Genomic DNA, 24,201 nt, shown 5'->3' with positions numbered 1-24,201 from the left:
TTGAGTGTGACACAGGAGCATTTGCATGGTCTGGGTTGAGCTACAAACTAAAATCCAGGCTGGTGCAGTAACGACCAAGCTATCAATGGAAAAAAGTACATTTCTTCTTATTTATTTTTTATTAGAAATTAGAACCTACCTTGGCCCTATTCTCAAGTCCCACAAAAAGTCCAAAATACTAAGGTCTCCAAAACTTATAAATGAATTAATATAAAACATCTTCTATGTGCATTTTCTCCTGTTGTTATGAAGGTAAGTCAATAAGGCTAAATGAAAATATTACTGAAGAGTAAGTTCATTAAACAAGATTTTATACATATTAATTTAATGCATTATATTTTGAGATAATATTAAAAATGGTAGAAACTGTCTTGTCTTTAGTCTACTATCATAGAATCATAGAATTGGCTGGGTTGGAAGGACCTCAGAGATCATCAAGTCCAACCCTTGATCCACTACTGCTGCAGTTACTAGATCATGGCACTGAGGGCCACATCCAGTCTCTTTTTAAATATCTCCAGGGATGGAGATTCCACTACTTCCCAGGGCAGCCCATTCCAATGTCTGATCACCCTCTCTAAAGAAATTCTTTCTAATGTCCAACCTAAACCTCTCCCGGCACAACTTAAGACCGTGTCCTCTTGTCTTGCTGATAGCTGCCTGGCAAAAGAGACCAACCCCCACCTGGCTCCAACCTCCTTTCAGGTAGTTGTAGAGAGTGATGAGGTCTCCCCTGAGCTGCCTCTTCTCCAGGCTGAACAGCCCCAGCTCCCTCAGCCTCTCCTCATAGGATCTGTGCTTGAATCCCTTCACCAGCCTGGTTGCCCTTCTTTGGACCCACTCTAGGACCTCGATATCCTTACTGAACTGAGGGGCCCAGAACTGGACACAAGACTCAAGCTGTGGCCTCACCAGGGCTGAGTACAGGGGCAGAATCACTTCCTTGGACCTGCTGGCGACGCTGTTCATGATCCAGGCCAGGATGCCATTGGCCTTCTTGGTCACCTAGGCACACTGTTGGCTGATGTTCAGCTTCTTGTCAATCCAGACTCCCAGGTCCTTTTCTGCCTGACTGCTCTCAGCCACTCTGTGCCCAGCCTGGAGCTCCCCATGGGGTTGTTGTGGCCAAAGTGCAGGACCTGGCACTTGGCTGTGTTGAACTTCATCCCATTGGAATCAGCCCAACTCTCCAGTCTGTCCAGGTCCCTCTGCAGAGCCCTCCTGCCTTCCAGCCAATCCACACTCCCCCTAACTCAGTGTCACCTGTGAATTTGCTAATGGTGGACTCAATCCACTCATCTAAATCATCAATAAAGATATTAAACAGAACTGGGCCCAGCACTGATCCCTGGGGACACCACAGCCACCAATTGGATCAGCACTGTTCAGCACCACTCTCTGGTGGCCTCCAGCAGTTCCTAACCCAGCACAGAGTGCTCCTGTCTGAGCCCTGGGCTGACAGCTTTTTCAGGAGTATGCTGTGGGAATTCAGCTGCTTAAATCCATTATGGCTAAGGCTGGGTGCCACCCCTTTATCAGCTGATTGGCCTCACTGGAGACCCTCCAGCAAAGTTGTGCAGCACGCTCCCTGTAGACGTTTTTCAATGCATTGAAATGCACTGAAACACTAAATGTGAGATCATCTTTAAACATGTCTTCCACTGCATGATTGAAGCTGAACATAAGAAATCAAGGGTTTTTTATAATCTGGTTAGAAGACATAAATTTAAAACCATTGCTCAATTACATTTTATTATGTAAAAATCGCAAAAATACACTAAAAATATTCTGTGAAAAGACTTTTGTTCATATTCAATAATGGGTATGTCCCATTAGCATGTTTTAGCACTAATATCATGTGCTTATCGGAAATAGAAAAATCCCTTACTTTACAGGGAAATATATTTGTTCTATGATAAGATATGAGAGAAATAACACCCAAAGCTCAAAACCAACAATATTTTCTCTAAAACTGTTGACTACATCTGATATCTGAAAACTGTTTGAAATCTTGATAGAAAAAAACCTTGATTACCACAATGTCAGCACTAAAAAACCCTACAAAACAAATCTTACAGGAACATTGCCAAAGCACACAAGTCAAAGCTCACTTACACCTATTGTGAGGATGGTGGACCACGCAAACAGCTGAATTGTTATATGTGAGACATGTCCTTTTTATCTGAAAATATTAACGTTATTCTTTAACCAAACACATTTCCATTGAAAAATAAAAGCCCCAAAACAACCCAAAACAACAAAGAAAAACAAAACTATAAAAAAAACACACCACAGACACAAAAAGACAAACAAAAACTAAAAAAACCCCTGACAAAGCCACAAACTTCACAACTAAGTGCATGGGTTTTGAAGAGAAAGAGTTACAATATAAGTAGGGACATTGTGAGAGAGAAAAATTAGAACACAAAGATGTTACATGTCTTCCTAAAGAAGTTTAATAACATTACTTTCCAATGACAGATAGAGTCAAATGACATTCTTGCTGGCCTTTTGATAGAGGAGGAATGCAATGGATTTTTCTTTGCTTGGAATGAAAATGCTGCTAAGAATACAGACAAGGTGGTCAAGCATATCCTGCAATTACGGCGTAGATTAGGATCTATCATTATAACCTCTTCTATAATATTTTACACCTCTGAGCATAGATTGACTGTGGTGTTAAATTCACACCGTAGGAAAGTTATACTAAGGTGAAACACTTTCAGAAAAGAAAAAAATACTTTTTTTTTTAACATTTGTGGACATTTTTGCATACAAAAATGAGTACATACACTAAAATAAAACATTGTGGACATGTTTATATCACTATAATTAGGTCATTATAGGAACTAAGAATACTGGTACAATCACATCAGTCTGTGAAGATAAATGAACATTGATAAGAGCTGAGTACAGTAAGCAAAGGCATAACAAGCATTGGTAAAATGTGATCACAAATATAAACAAAATTTCAAACCACAAATGTTTCAACATGGAAGTTAATTCCCCTAGGAATCTAAAAAAAAAAATACTTAACCACATCAGCAAGCTTTTTAAGTGGTCAGAAAAAAACCAAAACAATCTTAGTTATTTTTTTCATAACATTAGCATTCTGAAACATATCACAGCTTCTAAGAGGTGGGGTTCTGTTAGGGGGAGCCATATCAGTCAGGAAAGAACAATGAGAAATATATTAAAACTTGAATATAAATAACAGGAAGTATTCATTCTATGTGTAAAAATCAAGGCACATTTCAACTGAACTGCTGCCACCAACTCCAGGACTTCTGTACATACATATATAGTTTCTATCCATTTTCTTTACTTTCTCTGTACAAGTGCATTTCATTGTTTCCATTTATGTTCAATATTTTTTTAATGTAGACCTCTAATTTCAGCATTTCTCATTTTATAACAGCTGTGGTGAAACAACAACTGCACGATACTCAGCAATTGAATTCTTACTGTTTTCTTTTAACAAGTTCATTTAGAATAAATGACAGAGGGATTAAAAACAGAGCCAGTCTTGGTTTCTTGGCTAGAGGTAAATAACACTTTTTGTGTAATAACCTCTCATACAACTACTCGACAAACTGGCTTATCTGTTCTTTCACTGACTGACAATTTATCTGCATTTCACTAACACCATTTTTTTTTTTTTTAAGTATGAACAAAGTCCAGGAATGAAACACAGGAAAACATAGAAATAAATGGAGAGATGTATAGTTAAAGGTATAGGTAATATAGAGACAGACAGATAGATCATATTGATAGACATCAATACATTTATACACATAGAGATAGATACACAGATAGATAGACAGACAGGTACATGCATACATACACACATGCCTGTATAGATGAGATAGAGATAAGATTGGAAGAGGGGGATAAGATAAGAGGGAGGGGAGGATGTAGATAACCATGCAGATACAGGTATGCAGACTCAGAACTTCTGTGTCTTCCTTAGAACAAAAAAAATTAAAATATTCTAAGAAAACTTCACAGGGAACTGTGAGAGTGTATGGTGCCTATGAGTTTGCCTGGGGCTGGAGGATGTTGGCAATGACACTGAGAAGAAGCTGCAATGATCACAGTTTGTAATCTTCCATCATACAGCACAACAGTGCAGGTGTCACTCCTGATACGAGAGACTCCTGATTTTCTGTGGTGAATTCACTTGAAGGTAAGTCACTAGATGCAAAATGTCTTAAAAAAAAAACCCCAAAAAACAAACAAAAAAAGGAGCATATTATGAGTTTCCACAAGTCCAAAAAAAATTTTGTTTGCATTTAGTGAAGGCAGCAAAAGATTCTCATTCCTTTCTACTGGGTGAGCTCATACCCTGATCATACAATTTCTCCATTATAACAGCACTGCTGTTGATTTAAAAAGTGAATTCTTCACTTGACTTTAACACTTTTCTTCACCTCGGGCTGCAGTGGTATTTTTAGTTCAGAAAATTTATTTCTTCTCTTGCTAAATGCTCATCTTCGTACTCCACCAGTAAAACTTAATGTACATGAAGCATAAAGAAGCAAGGCAGTGCATTAGAGTCACACAATTGCAAAGCAACACTTGCTTTGGGCAAGACATCTAGTGATGTAGTAACACATACTTTTCTTGTGAGCCAAAAGAGAATAAACATTTCATCACATATTATCTGCTTCATTTAATCCACAGTGGCTTTAATTAATAATGTTCTGAACACAGTGTGCTTGAATGAGCATGGCATTTATTGTCCTAGAGTACCTACTTGGACAGGCTGGAAGCTATATGATGGCAATTAACATTTATCATAAATCAAACAAGGCTTTTTGGCAACCAGAAGACAGCTGCTGGAAATGCCATTTTTCAGACACGTGGAAACAAAGAAATGGAAAAAGCTTGTTTTCAATTTATTTATTTATTTTACATTAGTAAACTTTTCAGACAGAGAGCTAAAACATTATACACATACAGAATAATGAACACCATGAAAACATAATGAAAATCAGAATTACTGTACAGAAAATTGCAGGGAAATTGCTGCCTATGTGCTTTTTAATTAGATGTTCTTTAAGGTACATGGTGCACACAGTTACTTATGAAACTTGTCACACAGAGTGACCTACTGAGATCATATATTTGAAGTATTTGACATGTATTGTCATTTTGGACAGTAAATACCTTGAGAAAATGGAGGATAAATGTCAAAGAATACACTCAGGAAAGAAGGGAGGTTGAGGAAGTTCAAAAAGGGAGTTCAAAAAAAGTCTGAGAAATTCCAGCAACAAAATCAGAGAGTTCTGAAATTGATGTAGTTCATCTAGAACATCCCGGACTAAGCAACCTGTCACACAGCAATGTTTTGATACAACTAATAATCAAACTGAAAACTATTTTCTTGACATTTTTTCCAGCATCTTAAGCATACAGCTTTTCATCTAGGCCTTTTACAATACAAGCAAATTACATAGGTAGTGTATGCGTGTACATACACACACATATTGTCACACACATCATCTAGAATACAGCTCATCTCTAGTGGGCATCATCTGGAACCCAAATTTATTGAAGAACCAGGAAAGCAGAAATGAGACTAAAAAGGTAATTTGACACAAAATTAAGCATGGAGGTGACTACTTCCTGGATTTGGAAATAACACTATATTGCCAATGAACACTGTATTGCCAATTTAAGCTTTTGCATTTGAACATATTCTGGTTTATGCCCTTGGCAAAACTGAATCAATACTAAACACCTCTGCCCTGATATAGGTCCTTGACAAAATCAGGCATGCTAGCTGACACACTACCATAATTTACAGAACTGGAATCTGCATTGACTAAAATTTGGAAAATGAGGTGGGTGCTGAAAATTCACAGGCAAGCAACTTAAAATTTAACTCAGGATCCATATTTGTTTTCTTGTCACAGCACAGACAATTTCTTCTCTGTTTCTTGACCCTTCATCATGTGAAGATCTGCTATAATAGTAGATGGTACTTACTAAATTTTCTGGGAAGTGACTTACTTTCTCCAGTATAAAATTCTCTCTTGAATAGTCTCCATTTAGCTAGCATTGTTAATGCAATGACTAACACAAAAAGTTATTTCTCTTTCAGAGTGTGTCTTTCAGGCATCTTTTGCACTCCCTGTAGCTGTAGTGAACAGAGCAACCTTATCTCAATGCCAGAGTATTTGGAATGAAAAATGTCCATATTTCAAATGGAACTGTGATGCCTAACTGTATTAAAATTATGCTGAACTGCAGAAAAGTCATGAATTGTTAGGGAAGAAAACAAACAATAGAACAAAACAAAAAACACAAAACAAAACAAAAACCATCAAAAAACCCACAAAGAAACCCAAAAGATAATGAAGAAATTTCTGTTAACCTCATCAATAGCTGAATGTCAATATGAAAAAGCAGAAAGTTAAGAAATATGTGGAAAAGAACCCACTCAGCTAACAAATATTAATTAATTTCAATAGGTACCTTAAACCCTTATTTGTTCTTTAATAACTTAATTAATTCCTGCCATGGACAGATTAATAGCACTCAAATGAATTAGAAGTAGCTTTGTGGAGAATCAATGATTACATAACATATATATTGTGAGTTTTGTTGATTGAATTGCCCATGAAGAAAATTTACTAATTACATATTCATTTGAAATTATGTGGTATTTGTATATTTTTAAAATTATGCAGTTTTCAAGTTTATGTTGAGTATTTCTAAGCATCATTTTCTAAAGGGGGATAAATTTTCCCATTTCTAAAGCTTTTTTTGTTTTTTTATCATCAAATGTAAGGGACGACCCTGAAAGTAGGTCATCCTAATAGCACGTAATTTTAAAAGATATATACTTTGGTAGATAATTCTAGATGGCTAATTACCACTCTTCTCAACCATAAAAGTATGCATGTCTGTTTTAAGTAATTCAAGTCCTGCTTTCATGTCATTCAAGTATGAATGTTTCTCTTTTCTGCATAGTAGCATCCAGACAAAGATTATCAGTGTTTACAATTCAACACTATAAAGGAATGATGAATTTTGGTGAACTAGAAAAAACAAGAATTTACCAAAAGTTATAATAGTGTATCTGGTATTTCTTTTAGTAAAGCTTTCAGATTTTAGTTCAGATAAAGTTCTTACAGGCTTACATTTAATATGTATGTGTAGAACATAACAATATCTTTATTCCGTTTTTTTCCTACAAGACTTTAAGCTTTTTCAGATGTTACTGTTTTTACTTTTGTCTTTTCTGATCAAAGATTAAGCAAGTCCAGTGCATTCTGCATGGACCTGCAATGGTTACAAAGAATAAATATATATTCCTGCGTGAGTTATTTATAAAATCTCCCTATATATAAATCAAATACAGAAAGTTACATAAAAATGGTGAAAGGAAAGTTAACAGTGTCTGAAATCAAGCTTATTCAGGGAGTTCAACAATTGACTTTATTCTCTCAAATTCCAGCTTAGAAACCCATATAGAGCTGAAAAACCTCATGGCCTTACAAATCTTGATGTTTTGCAAATAAAAAACAATTCTATAATGCAGACATTAATTTTCTGATGCATTCACAAGATTCGAGTCCCAGAAGTACTTTTCTCCTAAGAATGTTAAAACATGGTAGAAACAACAGGAGAGGCAGAAAATGTCTCTTTAATGTCTTAACAGAAGCAGTATCTCAACAGTTCCCTGAGAGCAATGAAATCCTAACTTGTGACAATCTAAATATCTGATTAATTAGGTAGAGTAAATTTGTTGCTTTTTCTAATAAACTAGAATGTCAAAAGATTTCTGTCATAGACTGAATTCAAACAATAGAAGAATATTTGATTGAGCAGGTAGCATCCACTTTTTCCCCCAGAAAAAGATCTTTCTAGTCAATGTAACAGTCCCCCTGGAAACATAAAATATTGATCCAAAACACTGAACAATGTCAGTTGCACATCATAATCCACTTGTAAGCATCAGATGTCCCCTTGAAATGCTCATATCACACTCAGATGAAAATTACAGAACTACTTTAATCTCTGTACTCTTTCAAGTCTTTCACTTCTTCAGTATGTAAATTGTTACGATCCAGCCTGCGGTTGATGTAACTTATTATTCCAATCCCTCATGAATGAAGTCCAACCACAAAGGGTCAGGTGAAAATAGAAAGGGTTTTTTGTTGGACAGCAAACAGCACAAGCAATATAAAGTGACCTGGTGAAGGTGTGGCAAGTGTGCCAAGAGAGAGAGGGACAAGGAGATAGAGAAAGAGGTAAGAGTATCATCACCCAAGGATCCTTTGACATCCCGATAATCCTTCTTCCTGGGGTGGTGGGACAGCCCTAGGCAGGTTGTCCTGTCCTAGGCAGACAAGAATGATATTCATTCCTGATATACTCCTGGAGTTCCCTATCACTCCTGTAGTAGATTCAAACTTCTGGGAGGTTGGTTCTTCCACATTTCTCATCCTGTTGTAAGCACAACAGAGCTATTGTCTGGACTGTCCCTTATCTAGCCCTGTCATTAGCTGGTCTGTGGCCAGCTTGGCACCAAAAGCATCAGCATATTGCCAGACCTATCTGGGCGAGAACCCTCACATCAAAATCCAGTCTCTGTGCTTATCATGAGACCAATGTGTAGAATTACCCTTTCCAGTTATCTTTTGAGGCAAAGACAATTCTGCTGAATGAAGCCTCACATAAACAAGACTTGCCCAAGACAAGTTTCAAGATCAATAGAGTACACAGAACACTTTCATCTTGATGAAAACAATGATCACAATTGTTACGTTCCCACAACTTTATGTTTGTCACATGTATGTGACACCCCCAACATGACACAGCAAAACATTGTGTTGGATCAACAGACAAAACTACTGTGATAAGAAATCTGATATCTTAGGAAATAAGATTTTTGCAGTCTCTGGAAAGAACAGAGCAGGACCTTGAGGAATACTTCAGAAGTGAAGGCTGAAAGTATAGACTGAAAGTTTCCATCACTTTTAACTGACAGCATTACCATGCAGTATCAGACAGTATTGCTCTCAGAAAATGTCTCAAGTCTTTTCTACAGTCGTGAAGGCAATGTTTCAGAAACAACTGATGTGTGGCATATGGAGGCACGGACTCAATCACTTCTCCATTCTGAGACAAAATTTTATTAGTTTGAGGGTCCTATTTATAATCTAGCCCTTCCTAGGGCCCTCCCCATGAACTCTCTTGAGGGTTTTCCACAGGTTTCAAGTAATTGTCCACTGTCCCTTTTTTAAGCAAGTGGCTTCATTTTCATACATTCTTTTCTTATCACTCACATCATTTTTGCCACTTCCCACACTGATAAGTGAGAAAAGTATCAAGACCATGCAGATGGGAAGAGCAGTGAGGAGAAAGACCAGTGTGAGATTGGATAATGAGTTAGCCAGAGATTTGGGGGTGATTGATTACATCTCTGCATAGCAAGAACCCCAAAGATTAATAATATCCCTCCTCACAACTAGACAAAATAAATATTATTCCATTTTAAATGAAATCTGTCAGCTTTTGAATTATTACTTAAAAAGCCTTCATACTTTCCCCTTCCCTCACAACATCCTTGCCTTCAGACTTGGATATAGTCACCTAGAGTGACTTTCTTGAATTAAACAGACACAGCATATGCTTCCCAGGTACATGTTTTTGCTATCACCTTTCATACATACATTGTAAATGCATTGAAAAGCACTTGTCTGCAAAGTACAAAGATTGAACAGGACAGAATAAACGTGAAAGTGTAAATATTCAAACCTGCTTAAAATGCTCATTTATTTGATGAGTTTGGGGAAACGACAAAGTGACTTTCTAGAGACAAAATAATTCCGTTTATTATAGATACTTTTGTTCTGGAATAGAGAACTGATTTTAGAGAGGTGTTACAGATATACAGCTTCTATAGCAGAGTCAGTTTTAGAGTTTTATTCAACAAGAGATAGATTATCTGTCTTAATCACACAGAATCAGTGCACATCTATGCTGTACTAATGAACATTTCCTCCCAAAAAAAGTTTTCCAGAGTTCAAGTGAAGTCCCATGGCAAAACAATATTAGAAATTCCTGTATCATCACCTCTTACACTTTAGCTGGTAAAGAATGAATTCAATTTCACAGAACTGTCAGTCTACCCATGCTCACATTAAGGAGATTTGTGGTTCTAGTCATCCAAGAACTCAACTTTTGGCATGTGTTTTAGAATTACTTTCTATCTCTGTGCCTGTGAATGTGCATCAGGTAAACGTTCACATTTCTTGATCCAGGTGGGCAGATGTCAGTGAACTACTACCTGAAATTTGAAATCTTGGAATCTTCTTTTAAATGGGAGCTTTTTCTTACCTTTAAAATAATAAAGGCAGGCTACACTGATTTAGAGACTTATTCAGAGTTTACTGAATATCATGTGGGCTAGCAGGGACTGCACTTATTTACTTATCCTGATAGACATTTTCCAGGAGGCAGGACACAGGAAATAGTGTAAATATTGTAATTTTCTGGTGTGTCACCTCCTTTCTTTCATGGTCCATTACTCCTCTCAGGTCCACAGAGCCAGAGAGAAACAAAGGATAAAACTGATCAAAAGTGTAACCTGCTCTCTTTTGCAGTAGGAAAGAATTACACGCACTCTTGGTGCCATTCACTAATTGCACTGAAAATTACTGTATCTCTGTATGAGATAATTACTGACTCACTATACCTAGATTCAGACTCACAAAAATTCAAGTAATCTTGAAGAGAAAAAAGCAAATAGAGCAACTGTCATGTAACAGGATCTTTTTTCTTCCCACTGATGACACAGCCTTTTTAAAGATGAAATATTCATTTTAATGAACGGCTGCAAAAGAAAAGCTAGTAATTACTTAGCTGTTCTTTAGTTTTAGCCACTTAAAACCTGAGATTATGGCTTCACTCCAAACAGTGCTCTGATATTTCTAGCTACAGTGTGGGCCTCAGTCTCAGGTAGATACACAGTCACCCTTTGTGGTTCTGTGATTAATTTGCTGTTCCAGGCTCTCATTCAAAGAATATTGAAGTCAATAGTATAGTATTATTAACTTTGGTAGACTACGGAGCAAGCATTAAATGAGCTTTGGTTTATTCCTGTAACAATACAAAGCAGCAAATTTATATATTCCAGAATATCATGACTCTATATATTTCTGGATATTTGTTGCCTTCCAATTATGTGGTCAACACAACACTGGTGGTAGTGGGAAATTGTCCATCTATTTTATGAAGTGCTAGTCCACATCTTCAAACAATATTGAAGGTCAAATTTCAAAAAATAAATTTTTCATAGTATGAAATTTACAGCTAGATCCTTCTTTTATAAATTATTTACTTTTACTTTCCCATCCATAATTAAGGTTTTCAGTGTCAGGCAGAAAAATCAACATTTTTAGGAAAAAACCCAGAGAACTTAACTTTTGCCCTACAATTTTAACACTAGCCAGGTAAACTGCCAAAAAACACAAAACAAAACAAAACCAAAAAACAGCAAAAAATAATCTAGATACAGTTTTATAGACACTTGCTGATAATACAGACAAACAATTGAGTACAATAGTTACAAAGGTATTTGCTAGCTGCTCTATGACAGAATCTTTTGAAAAATACTGCCATGAATTCTAGTTTCAACATGAAAGAAATCCATTAGATATGAGCCCTAGTTCTACAAATCTATTCTAAACATTTGCATCAGAGAAGAGTACAGTCACATAAGGTCCCTTTTTTTTCTTAATCTGAACAAATAGACTGCTTGCTTAGTGAATAAATAGCATGACAGAAATTGATTTTTTAAAATGTTTTTAAAAAGCATCACTTTCAGTTTCAAGAATATTACATTTTAAATCAAATTACTTAGTAACATACATTTATATATATCAATATGTTAATGATCCATACTGCTTTTCTTTTCTTTCAAAATTGCCTTCCCATTGGAACAACTCAGTTCATGAATTCCAGTATTTTCTTTTTCTATTAACAACGCATGATGGGTAGATCTTTTTCCAAATATATACAAGTAAGTGATTTCTTCATGCACCTGTGGGTCTTGCTTTCTGAATAAAAATGAAAAATGGGACATGAGGTGAAGTTCCAGGTGGCAGCATTACAGATCACACTCAAGATGACAGAAAATAATTTTTAAATTCACAGTTTTAATAGAAAGCACCTCTGATTCTCAAATTTTCTCCATAATATGTGTGAGAACCACACTTTCATGTACAATATGTAATATAATTTTCGAGCTAACAATCTCCAGGAGTTTTTAACCTGAACACTCTGTCACAAGGTTGTATTGCTTTGTTCAGAAAGAAGTACTTCACCAGGAGAAGATGAATAAAGGAAAATCAGTCTCAGTCCCATTATTATATGAGAGAAAAATAATTTTACATACAAATTTTAGACTACCAACACCTGTCTACCCTTAGTAGACATAAGGCTAAATAGCACCACACTTTAAAATTCATTACTTTATGTTTGCAAAGTAATGAGATAATTATGGCCCTCATTGAATGTATGGTAATGCCTATCCAAATAAGTTAATGATGCATTCCCACTAACACACAAAGGACTGAAGTGCATTTTGTCCCTGTTAAAATAGGTACAGAATTTCCATACCGTGCCTGATAATACATGCCAGGACATGTAAAGCTCTGAAAGAGCTCCATTGCGAGAATTTTTACAGGCTAATCATGTAAGTCTAGGCAGCACAACCAGTTTAGCAAACTGCAGTGTTTGCTGGACAACTTTTTACTTGGCATCTGTTGGTTGCACTGGAAGTACATTGTGCATTCTGCAAAAGAGACAAATATCAAGGGTTGGGCACATGGATTTAAAAACTGATCATTACACTGGATTATAATTATTGGAGAGAAAGGGGAGGAGAACATGGTATCTTTTTTCTGTATAATTGTATATACTTAATAATTTTTCCTTTTTTATCATCACTGTTTAATTAAACCGGTGTAGTTTAGCTCCCAACCCATAAGTCTCTCTCCCTTACTCTCTCTCTTTTCTTTATCAGGGAAGGGAGGAGAATTATTAGAGAGCATCTGGCATTCAGTTAATGCTGGCCCAGCATTGAACTGTGACAGGGAGGAATAACTCCAGATACCAGATGAACTTGAGGTTAGCCCAGAGGGAGAGCAGCTTTGCATAAAATAGCTGGGGATCCTGATAGTCACCAAGTTGAATGTGACTCCAAAGAAGTCTAACAGTGTCCTGGGCTACGTTAGAAGATCTGTTGCCATCAGACTGAAGGAGATGATGCATCCCTCTACTCCAGCATATGGCCATGAGATCTATAAGAATGACTTCAGAACTGGATCAGGAGTCACGTTAGAAAAGGCTGAGAGATGTAGAACTTGCCAGTCTGAAGAGAAGGTTTGAGAGGGATCTTATCTATATATACACCTATTTCATGAATGAGAGTTGCAGTCTGTCTTTTCTGCTGCTGTCCAGGGACAGGATAAGAGTCAATAGGCCCAAGAAAGAAAAAGGTTCCCTCTGAACATCAGAAAGCATTTTTTACCAGGAAGAATGACTGAATACTGGCTAAGGTTTCCCAGAGAAATTATGGAATCTCCATCCTTAGAGATTTTCAAAACTGTCTGGACACAATCCTGGATAGCCTGATCACTGACCACAGTCACCCTTCATGTCACTTAAGCAGGGGTTTGAACCACACAGTGTCCACGTTTGTCTGCAAGCTCAGCCATTGTATGATTGCATGACTATGTTTTAATACAGACAGAATTTGCATTTCAGGTCCTTACATTTTATTTTGTTAAGGTCAAATATAAATTATTATCATCTAGGCATGTTTTTAGTATTTTAAATATGTGGCCACATAAAATTTATGGTCATGCATGCTGAAGGTCTGCATGGAACATAATGAAGTTCTGACTGTTTAGAAATTCATGATGGTTAACAGGTAATAGCAAAGCATTTGCAGTTCCTTAAAAACAAACAAACAAAAAAATGCAGATATTATATATTAAACATTTCTTTGGATTTCAGCATGGTGATGTCAAACTACAAGTTTTGTTTACATGCAGGTGTTTTAATTTCACTTTATTGCTGGCAGAAGCATTTTTTAGAAACATAAAGAGGTTGGTTTCTCTAACATTCTTCCAAATGTCTTTGCTACACCTTGTTCTCACCAACAGAGATGGGCTGGTGAGTGATGTAAAAATTAATGGAAACTAGGCTGCAGTGACCATGACACTTAGAATTCAAGATCCTTAGTGCAGCAACAAAAGTGTGAAGTCAGTTGGATGGCACTGGATTCTTAAAGGGCAGACCTTAGTTTCTTCAATGATCTGCTTAGTAGGGTTGAGTAGGCCCAGGACACAAAAGGGGCCCAGGACAGCTGGTCCATATTCAAGGATCCACTCCATGCCCAGGAACAATGTTTCCCAATGAAGAGGAAGGCAGGCAGGAGTGCCAGGGGGCCTGCGTGGGTGAGCAAGGAACTCCTAGACACATTTTAGAGTAAAACCAAAGTTTACAGGGGATGGAAGCAAGAACAGGCCTGGGAGAAGTACATGGAAGGAGTCAGAGAAGCGAGAGGTCAGGTTAGGAAAGCAAAAGCAGAGAGAATTGGATCTGGCAAGGAGGGTTAAGGATAACAGGAAAAAATTCTCTAGGTATGTCAAAGATAAGAGGAAGACTAAGGAAAATGTACGCCCACTCCAGAAGAAAACAGGCGAGCTGGTTGCCTCAGATGTAGAGAAGACTGAGGTACTCAATGACTACTTTGACTCTGTCTTCACTAGAAAGGACGGTGGTAACACCCTCCATGTTACAGAAGCCAAAAACAGGGATTGGAAAAGGGAAGATCCTCCCAATGAAGATGAAGAGCAGATTCGAGATCACCCAAAGAACCTGAAAATGCACAAGTCAATGGGACCAGATGGTATTCATCCATGGTTCCTGAAAGAACTGCCAGATGAAGTTGCAAATCTACTGTCCATTATATTTGAAAAGTCATGGCAGTCTGGTTAGGTTCCTGCAGGCTGGAAAAAGAGGAAATATAGCCCCAATTTTCAAAAATGGAAAAAAAGAAGACCCATGAAACTACAGACCAGTCAGTTCGGAGAAAAGGAGGCTCCAGAGTGACCTTATATCAATCTTCCAATATCTGAATTGTGCCTATGAGAAAGCTGGGATAGGGCTTTTTGCATGGATGTGTAGTAAGAGGACAAGAGGAAATGTTTTCATAAATGTTTTCTCCCTCGAAGAAGGGAGATTTTGGCTAGATATTAGAAAGAAATTACTTATTTTGAAGGTGGTGAGACATCGGAACAAGTTACCCAAGGAAGCTGTGGCTGTCCACTCCATGAAAGTGTTCAAGGCCAGGTTGGATGGAGCCTTGAGCAGCCTGGTCTAATGGAAGGTGTCCCTGCCCATGCAGGGGTTTTGGAACTAGATGATCTTTAAGGTCCTTTCCAACCACAGACGTTCTATGACTTTACGATGTAGGGGAAAAAAATTTAAAAACTTAGCAAGAATTACATGATTATTTACTTTTGGGACTTATGGAAAGACCTCTAGCCATCTCTAGCAGAATCCGTTCTCTAAGGCAGATCTCCAGCTAAAATAATCCTTCCATTTTACAACTCCTGTCAGAGACTTAAATATACAATATTTTATGCTAAGAGCCATACCTACCTCTGTTCATGAATTCAACAGCTTTGCTAATACTTCTACCTTGACATCTGGCATTTTCAAACATTCTTTTGGAGCCTAATTAATGCTTTCTTAGTAGTAACACATATGGAATTCCATTATACGGTAAAATGGAAAATGAAGAACCTTTTGAAAGTAATGATACTGTCCATTTTTCATGGCTACATTTAGTCCTTGCAATGTGAAATCATACTTTTTGCCTCTCAAAACACCTACAATACTACTCACCCAAGTGGCCAGTCTGTTCTTTTTAATGACACAGAATGGTATTTGAATATTTCAGCTTTGATTTGTATTAAAATGAGCTTTAGAACTTTGTAAAATTGTTCTACACAATTTCAAAGGTTTTCTTGACAGTGAGCAAGTGAAAGATGTAAAAATTCTTAAGTCAGGATCTTGTATCTCCAGGAAAAAAGAAGAAAACTGAAAGATTTGGTAATAAATCTCTATTATGCTTTGACCAATTGAGTCACAAATATGTGGGAAAGAAAGCCAGTAACATAGTCTGCTAAATAAGCAGTTGAACAATGATATAAAAGCTTATGAAAACTATGGAAAAGCAGCAACTTAATTAAAAGTGCTACATGTATTATATTAAACTGATACGTCCTACATTTGCTGGATGTAAAGTTCAATCAGAAGACTTCTAGAAAAAAAAACAAAAAACTGAACTGTATTGATTCTGAAATAAGAAACAAAAAACTACTCAGGTTTGTCCTAGTTTAAAAATTATTTTCCTTCAGAAATAAATATGTAACTAGAGTGCATGTAGCACTCCCCTTGTGGGAGGAATTTATCTTCAACAAGTGGTGTTTGTTATATAGTTTCTAACTGAACATGACAGTGAAATATTTTAGAAACAATAAACCTGAAATATGTGATTGTGAAATAGGAACTGAAAAGCATAAAAGAAGAGATATAAGAAAAGCTTGTTTTCCATATTGCTGAACATTTCTATATTGAGGAACTTTGAGGATAAAGGAAAATATTTTGGCTGCCAGAAGCCAAGCTAATGTTCATCGTGTACTGTCTCTGACATTCAAAGAATGAAAAGCTGTCTGTGTGCTTCCAGGCCAAAGCCACATGTTCTCCACAGACAGAAGTTTAGATGCTGTTAATTTTGAAAGGGATAAAGTCAACATTTTTTTCTTTCACATTCTTATGTATGTTTAAAGCATGATTCCTGGAGAAGTGAAGTTTTAAAACATAAGGTGCTCTGTATACTCAGTTCTATAACACAGAAAGACAGGAAGCATGTTCAAGTCCTCCATCAGTGGAAAAAAATGAAACTGAGATGATCTGACTTCATCAGGCTGATGTACAATTCCTACAATTTTGTAGATAAGCAACAGATACCTGACAAGACAGCAGGATACAGCCAAGTATCTTTCCTTCAGTCTGCTTTGCAAGTTCTCATATAAGCAGTAACATTTTGCTGTCTTAGAAGTGGCTTTGCAATGCTTTAACTTATGATATACCAGATCTGTGAGAAAGCAGTATTTTAAAAGTACAAAGGTCCCCTCAGATAAAAGGTAAAAAATAAATAAGAGCCTGAGATGACAGGAGGGAACCAAACACCTAGAAAGGAAAGGACAATTTGTCCAGGACCAGAGTTTGTTGTACAAAATAAAGCAGCAGGTGCTTCTCAGAAATATTTCCTACACTGCTATATAGTTGATATCAAAGCCTATGGAAAGTGGCAAACCTGCCTGAGTGAAGGACATAGTCCTGGTTTGAGAGGACCAGGATAAAAAACCTTCCTGGGACACCACCATCAACTGCCAGCCTGTTGATGCTGGGAAGCAGCTGTGGCTGTGGGGAGGAGAGGATGGGTCAGATGACCCAAATGGACCAATCACAACATTCCTTACCAAGGTGCTCAGTATAAAATGGCTCCCAAGAAAGTTTTCTGGTGTCTTCTCTGGCTGGTGTGTTTTAAGGCTTGGATATTTGAAAGTTTTTTGTGGGCTTACATGGGGATCCTGGACTTGGGCATCCTCATCTACTTCTGAGTCCAGTGTGGGACTTTTCTGGTTTGAAAGTAATTACCAGCTGAGGAGCATGAGTTCCATACTTATATATTTTATATATATTTGCATTTCGCTTTCACTATTACTACTTCATTACACCTATTTTAGCTTTTTTTTCCAACCTTAAAGTTTCTCTCCCCTAATTCCTTCTTCATCTTCCCCTAAGAAAGTAGCAGGGGAATAACAGAGAGCATCTGTCACCTGGTTACTCACTAAGACCATGACAGACATGCAGACAGCAAACAAAAACAGCTAAGTTATTACAAAGGCTCTGTGTCACTGTTGTATTTCCATGGGCTCTTCTGCTCTCTAGTAGAAAAGCCAAACTTCATCATACTGATAAGCACTGCAATTTAAAGCCTTAAAACAGCTGTGACATTATGTACTGTTGATTTTTTTTCTTGGTTATCAGTTTTGTGCAAGTGGATAGAGGTTACATAGCCAACACCTGAGTGCCTTGTATCCTTTCTGCAGGTTTATTCAGTTTAACACAGAGAGTGGCTGATTAGTGATCTGTCCCTTGTCTATTCTCTACGTGGCATAAGAGGTATTTAAGGAGAGATACTAACAAAATATACTAATGAGAGTATATAATGTCTGTGCCTTATTTTTATTAAAGTGTATGTAAAAGAAGTTGAATAAAAAGTGCCTAGGAGGTAGACAAAACCTAGGCACAAAACAGTAAAACAGAGTTTACTGACCCTGAATGTCAAAAAAAAAAAAAAAAAAAAAAAAAGCATTAAGAGATTATCAAACTGTTTACGCAAAAATAATTCTTGTTTTGTTTATGAAGCTTCCAGGGTCCCATATGAGTGTCCAAAGCCAGACTCATTTCAACTCTTATAGCTTTTCATGAGGAAAAATTTTAAGATTTTCAAGCACACATTTTAAGCCTTTCAGCATTTAATGCCCAGTGGAAAAGAGAAACAAAGCAATCACTATATACACATTAAGTTTGCCCAATGGGGATCATCTCTCCTGTTGATAAGCATCACTGCTACTACTCTGCAGCTCAAGTACGTCAACAGTCTGCAACCATAACAGTTAATCTTGTAGCCTTAGAAAAATCTGTAAATACTCAAAGTTGGACTGTTTGTGTAATATTTTTTCATGTGATTCTTTGCTATATCACTTTTCACTTTTCCATGTTGTCTAACACCTCTGCTAAAGCATGTTTCCCTATAATGGCTTGCACAGGATTGCATCCAGGCAGATTTGGAACACAGATGAGACTCCACCATCTCTCTGGGTAGCCTATTCTAGTGCTCTGCCAGCCTCAAAGCAAAGAAGTTGTTACTCATTTTCAGAATTAAAAATACCAGACTCTACAATAATGTCTTTTTTTTTTTTCCCCATGTTAATAAAAAGGTCAGTACCACAAAGATCTTCATTACCTTTGCAAAGATAATCTCCTATCTATTTGTTCTTGATAGAACCCACCTGACAAAATCTCTGCAGATGAAAAAAAAAATTAAAAGATCAAAATATTGAACATTGTTCTATTTCAAGGTATTTTAGTTCAACTGGCACTTTTTATTATCAACCTTACAGAGCCTGATATGGAAAATTCTTGGAGCTGGGTGAACATAAGCAGTCACTTCAAACAATGTTTTCATCAATAATGGCACAGACCTAGGCACATGATTAAAATCACAGGGAGAACTAATTTCAGGCTGAAAAGTCTGTTCAGAAACTCATCCTAGGAATGCATAAACATAATACTACAAAGTATTAATTTTAAAAAATATTGCATAATTACAAACAACAGGGAAAGTTTTAAGTAGTTTTCATATAATTTCAGGCTAGAGGGGCCACAACCTTGATCCAAGTAAATGCAGGGGTGGTTCATTGGGCAAGAAGCTATAATTTGCGTATCTATTAAACTAGAAACTCTGAACAGAGCTATATCAAAGAACATATAAAAAGCTTGTTTTGAACAGTGTAAGGACTTTGCAATTCTGCCTAATGTGAAAATGAAAAGCATTTTTGGTGCTTTAGACTCCCACTATGATTAAATAATAGTCAGACCCAAGTATTGATCATGCATCAGAAATCTTAGAGCTGTATGTGTTTTTCTTCTTTGAAGTATGATCATATGGGCTGTCTCTACATTAACTATGAAATACTTAAGTTTCTCAGTGGCTAGCATTTGCTCTTAATGTCTGAAAAAGAGACATTTCAAATACTGTTTTTTTGTTTGTTTTTGTCTTTTCCTCTTAATATCAGCATTTTTGCTGACAGATTACTGTCATCTATTGGCTGGAAATACAAATTAGTCCAACGGCAGCAGACTGCTAAAAGCTCCAGAATAGTTCTATTTAGAGACGTACACTGTCAATAAACTTTGGAATATGATGTAAGCTGCTCTCTAATCATAAGTCAGAAACAACCTTTCATGCACTCCAGATACAAATCCAGCTCATTGAAAACAATAAAAAGAGCTTGAATGCAGGAAGCTAATCAAAGAAATCCCAGTAAATATACAAAAACTTTTAATATAACATCAAAAGACAATTAGTTCTAACAGAGAATGATCACTGGTTTATGACTGATATGAACAAAGCAGAGGTACCTGACACAACTTTAATTTGATGGATTTTATCTATTAACCACTGCATACATGAAAAATTTTGACCTTTCATCATTGACAAGATCTTGATGTGAAGCACTTGTTTTGTAGTAACCCCATGACATCGCTGTAACTGTTCACTGTAACAGCACAGAATATTTGATTGCTGTTATCTCCACCTTTCAGTGATGTCTTTATGAAATATGAGTTTCTCATACAGAGAAGAAATAGCTCAGAATTGTTATACCAGTTCTGATTTTAATTCCTGTTACAATACCTAAATTTCAAGCTGTTTCTTTTGAAGTAAAGAGCAGTGCTTTTAAAGTATACCTTATCTGTTCAGGAGATTAGTCTAAAAAAATCAGAAACAAATTCTAAAAGTCAAAATCTTTGACCACCAGCAAGGAAGAGAGAACTTGTGTCAAATGTGTCCACTAAGGAACTGAAAATTCTTTTGCACATGAATCTTTGCATCACCTACCTCCCAATCAATACTATACTTAGGCTGTAGACATAGTATCTCAATCTGCTTCCAAATACATATCACATTAAAGATAAAATTTATTTCAAACCCTCGTTTTCAGTTATGTGCTGTTTTTTTTTTTTACTGAAGCTGAAGAGTCAAGACAGGCAACTAATTATATGAGATATGTATGGATGCTCGGGTGATCTGTTGCTGCAGAAGAAGCAATCGCTTCACAGAAATGCAAAGAGCAAACAGATGAGGAAACAGTAAACAAAATCCCAAAGAATACAAAAATTTTCTAGACTTAGGTCGTGCCTTTGACACTGAGCATACAAAGAAATATAATGTATGAACACCCACGCAAGGCAAGACCCAGTCAATATACAGAAATGCAATCAGAAAAGTTCAGAGTCCAAACACTGCTTCTATCTCTTGTCTGATACAGTTACTCTGATTGCAATCGTATGCCTCTACTGTAGAGGAATTGTATGTTTAAAAGGATATATAATCTCTGTCTTTTACATAAGTATATGTATATATTTAATTTTTCATAGGTTAGATCTATTTCAGTCACAATACATGAATTTTATGGAAATGGAAATTGAAAATATTTATTAATCAAATTTAAAAGTCTGACACATTTTAGCTAAAGTAACATGATGCTAATTTGCTGGTTAGTGACAGAACTGAAAAAGAATAAGACCTACAGCCTAAGGACCAAGCTTTTTCCTGAACCAAAGCCAAAATTTTAAAAATTTATACTAATTTCAACTAGTTTTTTTTCAAAATGTTTCAGATACCATTTTGACTGTTAATTTAAGAAATAGTATTTTTTGGTAACTATAGATGTGGAAATTTAGATAGGATGCATTGAGTACTTTAAATCAAACATTGACTCAGTGAAACAGTAAAAAAGATATTTCAGAACATTAATTTTTTTTTTAATTTTCTGTCTCATTGCAATGTCTCTCCCTCTTTTTTTTTTTTTATTTGACAGCATTTGTCCTAAATTTGTCTGTAGCACAGTTTAATTGGTGATTTTTCCTGTAGCACTCATCAGCTGACAGGATATCACTCACAGTTTTCTTTATGCATTTCTGTTTACCTTCTGGTTGGTGGTTTTTTACATCATAGGGAACGGCAGGTGTTGATGATAATACCTAGTTTAGTGTAATGCATGTTTTGTTGCCCTGTAGAGGTTAGGGAACAGATGTTGATAGTTGTTAAGCCAGTCTAGGTACTTTGTTAATTATTGTGTTTAATGGAAAAGAGGAGCTATACTAAAATAATCTCCTGTTGCTTTAGGGAATAATTCACTCTCTGTGCACTGGTATATCTTCCGTTAGTGAGAGGCACACATATGCTTACAGGAGATATTCTGCTCTATTTTCTTTCAATAAGTAGCATGATGTTTTACCAGGCAAAAATTCACCACAAATACTGATGACTACTAGCACTTCTATCATTATCTGTTATTGCATGGTTTAATGGATTGCTATTAATTTCCTACTGGCACACCTGCTGAACTATTTCTACTCTATGCTACCATTAACAAAATACCTATAATCCTGTTGCTGTTACAATGTGAACATGTGCTGAATATTTAGCAATAACAAAAGGTATATCTTATGTAAGTTTAATGATCTGAAAATGTTTCAGAATTGTCAGATAATTTGTCTTCATACTGCCTGAAGCCAGCCATGAGTTTTGATTTTGTTTTACTATTGGAGGGATGGAAGTGGAGAGAATTTCACAGAAAGGTGCAAGAGGAGGTGTCTCTGAGTCAGGATGAAAACTAAGGAAAATCTGAAACTTGTAACTACTGGTGAAAGGTCACATATGTTATTTTCTGTGAAGATGACATATGTTATGTTCTGCTTCTGTGAAGCAGCTGAGTAAGCCACAAAGGGCTGTATTTATCTTCCCACATAGCATTAACACGTAACACAGGAAGTTTCCAACAGCCACATGTGCAAACCTGAATAAATACACACAGCTCATCCACCTGTGGCTTTGCATGTTGGGCAATTTCAAAAAGCTCTTGTAAAAGAAGCTAAAGAAACCTAATGAATATTTCAGTTCTTCAGTTTTGTCATTTCTGACACTCAAGGTCTCAGAGATCGTGTATTTAATTTCTGCATATGGCTTTTTGTCACTTACTTCCCAGAGACTGGGAAAAGGACTATGAAGCAGCAAGTCCCATGCTGTCAGAAACCATGGTTTCAATCAGCTAAGTCTGAGGCAATCCCTTGAGAAGCACTGTGCATCAGTGCTATCTAACTCTAGATGGCCTGTGCTGTATAAAAAACTTCACAGTAAGTATACAGTAATAAAGATTTGGTATCTAGCTGATCATAAATCCTAAGGTGTCTAAAATACTAGTCCTCAAATGACCATGATCCTGCCTTCATGGCACAAAAAAATGAATTCTGGCATGTTAGGGTGTTTAATAGTCTTTCTTTTTTTCTTTTTTTTTTTTTTTTTTTTTTTTTTTTCCTTCATTTATCAATGAGTTCATGAAACGGTAAACATTGCTGTACATGAAACACGCTTTACCTTAAAGTGCCAGACAACAATTGAAATGCATCCTAAAGGCACCAGAAGAACCTGAATTTGTTTCTAAGATTAATTGAAAGTTTCCTATCTTGTTCCCATAACTTTGAGACATTCTTTCTTCAGTATACAGCAAAGTTCATTAATACTTTATAGAGAATCTAACCTATGAAAAATAAATTGTTTTTAATGGGTTTTTCAGTAAAACCCCAATCTGTTTTCATTCATGGGGGCTGCTGACCTATATATACTTCATATCCAACTCTGCCAGCACCAAATACCCATTAAAAAGGTACAAAAATATGGATTTTTTTTTAACCAAGATTGGAGTGCTTAGTATTATAAGCATTGCTTAAAGAGTAAAAGTATCCTAAACATAATGGTTAAAGTGCAGACACCTGTTGTTTCAATATCACCCATTTCACATGTAGCTTTTTCATATGACATACCTGTTAATACTGAATTCTCTCCTTCTTCACATACACATATTAATACCTCACACAGCACACATTCTCTTGCATTCAGAAGTATGAATATTAACAAGAAAATTTGCTGAATGCAGCAACCAAGCAAAAGATGTTTAGCTTCATATTTGGTTATAAAAAACTGCATCATTCTGTGTCTGAGAGGATAAGTTTTTTCACTTTATGTGCTTTATGAAGCACAACACGTAATTTTCTCAATAAGAAAGGGAAAGGAAAAAAGGTATCTAAATATCTAAAATTTTAAACAGGAGAGAAGGCGGTGACTAAAAAAACTGACAATGGGAAAACTCTTCTCCCCTCAAAAAATTCAAGGTGACTAAAAGCCATTACAAACCGGGCTTGTCTATACTGCACTTCAGGAGAAACCAACCTGGTATTAGATGCAGGCGT

This window comes from Calypte anna, chromosome Z (assembly GCF_003957555.1).
Source record: "Calypte anna isolate BGI_N300 chromosome Z, bCalAnn1_v1.p, whole genome shotgun sequence".
NCBI classification, from domain to species: Eukaryota; Metazoa; Chordata; class Aves; order Apodiformes; family Trochilidae; genus Calypte; species Calypte anna.
The sequence above is the reverse complement of the archived record's forward strand: the minus strand, read 5'-3'. Positions refer to the sequence as shown.